The 3,722-nt window shown below is 43.8% G+C and overlaps 1 protein-coding gene across 4 annotated transcripts in view; it reads right to left on the bottom strand.

Annotated features, from left to right (window-relative positions):
* The window catches only part of PLPP4 (phospholipid phosphatase 4), a 532,132-nt gene that overhangs the window by 358,395 nt on the left and 170,015 nt on the right, over positions 1-3,722 (bottom strand). The window lies entirely within an intron of this gene.

Raw genomic sequence — 3,722 nt, 5'->3', positions numbered from 1 at the left:
CTGCATCGGCAGGCAGACTCTCAACCACTGCGCCACCAGGGAAGCCTGGACATGTGATTCTTAAACATTTTTAGGACTGAGCTAAAAGCAAATTAGTTGAAAGTAATCTGAGCAGAAAAGCAAATGGCTTGAGCTATACGTTACCCAAAGAAAGAAAAATGGTACAGATGAACTGGTTTGCAAGGCAGAAATAGAGACACAGATGTAGAGAACAAGTGCATGGACACCAAGAGGGGAAAGCAGGGGGTGGGGGGTGGGATGAACTGGAAGACTGGGATTGACATGTATACACTAATATGTATAAAATAGATAACGAATAAGAACCTGCTGTATAGCACAGGGAACTCCACTTCGCTGTACAGTAGAAACTAACACAATATTGTAAAACAGCTATACCCCAACTGAAAAAAAAAAAAAAAGAAAAGAAAGCAATGTGTGTGAGGGTTGTGTGTGTGTGTGTGAGAGAGTGTGTGTTTTCTGCAGAGAGACTTTAAGATGGGTAAGCATGCAAGCTCCACGGCTCCCATGTGAAGAACAGCCCCCGTTAACTGATCCCAGTCAGCAGACCAAGCATGTTACGTGCATTTTCTCATCGAATCCTTACGTTAAGCTCATTTGTGTGCTGTGTCCCATTCCACAGATGAGGAAACAGCCTTAGGCAGGAGAAATGTGTGTCCAAACCACATGGCTAAGGGAAGAGCTGGGATTTGAACTGAGGTCTAATTCCAGACACCTCTGTCCTTCTGTCTACTAACACTAGCCTTTTTTTTTTTTTTTTTTTTTTTCAGAGAATTAAACCTTGCCTTAACTTGGGTATTTGTGCCACTAAACATTGGCCTTGGTCAGGTTGAGATCTATGTTAATGGGTGTTGAACATGGATGAATGGGACGCACTCAATAATATTTACTGAATAAAAACAACGTGCCTGGCTCTGTGCTAAGTAGGAGCTGGAAACTCAGAAACACACACAGCATAAAACAAAGAGGTCACTGCTGCACTACAGATATGTGTGGAAGTTTCAGGGTGATCCAGATGACAGAGCGCTGAATTGTGCTTGGGTGAACTGCTGAGTCTCCTCAGAGAAAGCTCTCTTTGAAATGAGCCTCAGAGCACGGTAGGAGCTCACCACTGAAGGAAGGAAGAGGGGAAGTGTATTGACGGTAAAAGCTTAGGAGATCAAGGAAAGTCCGAGAGCGCCAGAGTCGGCTTCCCCTGCTTCCCGAGAGTCTGGAAAGCTACCGGCTCTTGGCTGGTGTCGCGAACGGTCGGGTCCTCTTTGATAAGCCAGACTGACACCCAATCTGCTCCTCTGCGGTGTGATGTGGATTAGCAATACTGAGGTGAGGCACCTGTGGCCTTGCTGGGCCGTGAAATCAATCATGCATGGAAAACAGCTTTTCTATCATCCAGCCATGAGTCAAAAAACACTCAGTCCCAGAACATGTGGGCACCCATCATGTACTCTTTGAGAGCCGAGAAGAAAGGGGTCGGCGAGCGTTTAACATGCCAATAGGCATTATATCACAGCCACTCCACGTGTGGAGCCCAGAAGAAGCTTCCTGCTCCAGATACGGCTGCTCTAAAAAAGAGTGGGGAAAAAGGGAGGAATAAAGAAGCTTGGAGGTGAACCAGCAAGAACTGAGGAAGTCATTACCTGAACTAAAGAATCCTGCTTGGTTCTCCTTCTGGCCCTGCTCTACCTGCATTTACACAGAGCCTTGGAGAGGAGGCTTCGAAAATCTGGAATTATACTTAAAGATAAACTATGACTATTAAAAGACTATACGGGAAGAAAACTAAAATCGGGCCTCACAGGCAAGAGAACTGTGCCATGATGTACAGCGAGAATCATTTGCACTGTCACCTTTAGCAGCAGGTTATCAAGCTGATGTAGCCTTCTACAAACTTCTTCCCCTCTTCGTTTCCTATGTTCGTTCCTTATCATGTCCCCAAGTCATCGGCAAATTTTCCAAGCACTTTCCTAACCTATCCTTTGAGTAGCCCTGGCCCATTTTTTCAAGTTTTACTTCTTCCTTTAAACTCTTCTCGTTTAAATGAGAAAGGATAGTGCTTAGTTACGGCCAACATAAGTGAAAAACATGAAACCTTGACACTAAACAAATTCATAATTATGATTTTCTGTTTACCTCATCTCTCAGAATGCCCAGCACCCCCTTACCTCATTTTTCACAATGTTGTTCCAAAAATATTGTTACTCAATTTTTTTTTTTTTTTTTTTTTCGGTACGCAGGTCTCTCACTGTCGTGGCCTCTTCCGTTGCGGAGCACAGGCTCCGGTCGCGCTGGCTCAGCGGCCGTGGCTCAGGGGCCCAGCCGCTCCGCGGCACGCGGGATCTTCCCGGACCGGGGCACGAACCCGTGTCCCCTGCATCGGCAGGCGGACTCTCAACCACTGCGCCACCAGGGAAGCCCACTACTCAATTTTTTAAAAGTAAATCAGATCTTAAGTTATAGATGGGGATTTTTCTACATAGAGAAAACTCTTGGTGAAATATTTTATAAAGTAAACAGAATGTTCTATAAATGTTTGCCTCCTTAAAAATTCACTTATAAATCATATTTTAAGTGTATTAAAAAATCAGAATACCATTCTTTCTAAATGCTTCAAGTTTTGCATGAGCATGTCATACATATTCATTGATGGTTATCATTAATATTAAACCTCACAAAGAGCTTCATTCTATCAAAATCATGGCAAAGCAATACCAAAACAATACCAGCTTCCAAACAATACCAAAACAATACCAGCTTCCAAACAATACTAAAACAATACCAGCTTCCAAAATTCTATAAGAAACAGAAAGTGCAGGCAGGAGATTTCACACTTGGAGGAGTTTCCTTGTTCACTGAAATCAGTTGGTGACAGGATGATTTTTTTAAGGCACTTCTGAAAATTAAGCCAACTATAATTTTACCTACCTCAGAGGCAACTTTTTAAGGTAGTTATATTTTCAAATGAAATTCCATTTCTTCCCCAAAGTATACTCACTGAAACAATATAGAGAAAAAAGGCAACACACACAGATGAATTTAAATGAATCTGAATTAATCGGAAAGCTCTTGGCAATGGTGAAGATGCCGTATGTGTGGCAATTATTAATGTACGAAGAAACTTTAAGAAGTAACCAGAGACAACACCCAGATACTCTTCCTGGGGACTTTCATAAAGGGAGAAAGCTGGCCTAGCAAAGTGAAGAATTATATGAAGTTTATTTCTTTTGTTTTTCACCTCACCTCCGTTTCTCTTTCCCCACCCTCTCTGGGACCCAATGTCTTGTGTTTCTGCCTAGAGTCCCCCAGAAGGAGCCATTTAGACGAACCACTTGTGGCATTAAAATGTCTGGTGACACAGAATCACCTTGCCCTCCTTCCCACAGCCCGTCAAAGCTTCTCCTCGCACAGCTGTCCAAAGCATTCTGTCTAGAGTAGCATTGTCAAGAGTGTGGTCCTCAGACCAGCAGCACTGGCATCACCTGGGAGTTCGTTAGAAATGCAAATTCTCAAGGTACTAAAATAGGTACCTCAAAGGAATGTCTGCACTCCCGTGTCACTGCCAATTATTCACAATAGCCAAGACATGGAAATAGCCCACATGTCTGTGGATGGATAAATGGATAAAGAAATTGTGGTTTACGGGCTTCCCTGGTGGCGCAGTGGTTGCGCGTCCGCCTGCCGGTGCAGGGGAACCGGGTTCGCGCCCC

This window comes from Physeter macrocephalus, chromosome 20 (assembly GCF_002837175.3).
Source record: "Physeter macrocephalus isolate SW-GA chromosome 20, ASM283717v5, whole genome shotgun sequence".
Classification (NCBI taxonomy): Eukaryota; Metazoa; Chordata; class Mammalia; order Artiodactyla; family Physeteridae; genus Physeter; species Physeter macrocephalus.
The sequence above is the reverse complement of the archived record's forward strand: the minus strand, read 5'-3'. Positions and strand labels throughout refer to the sequence as shown.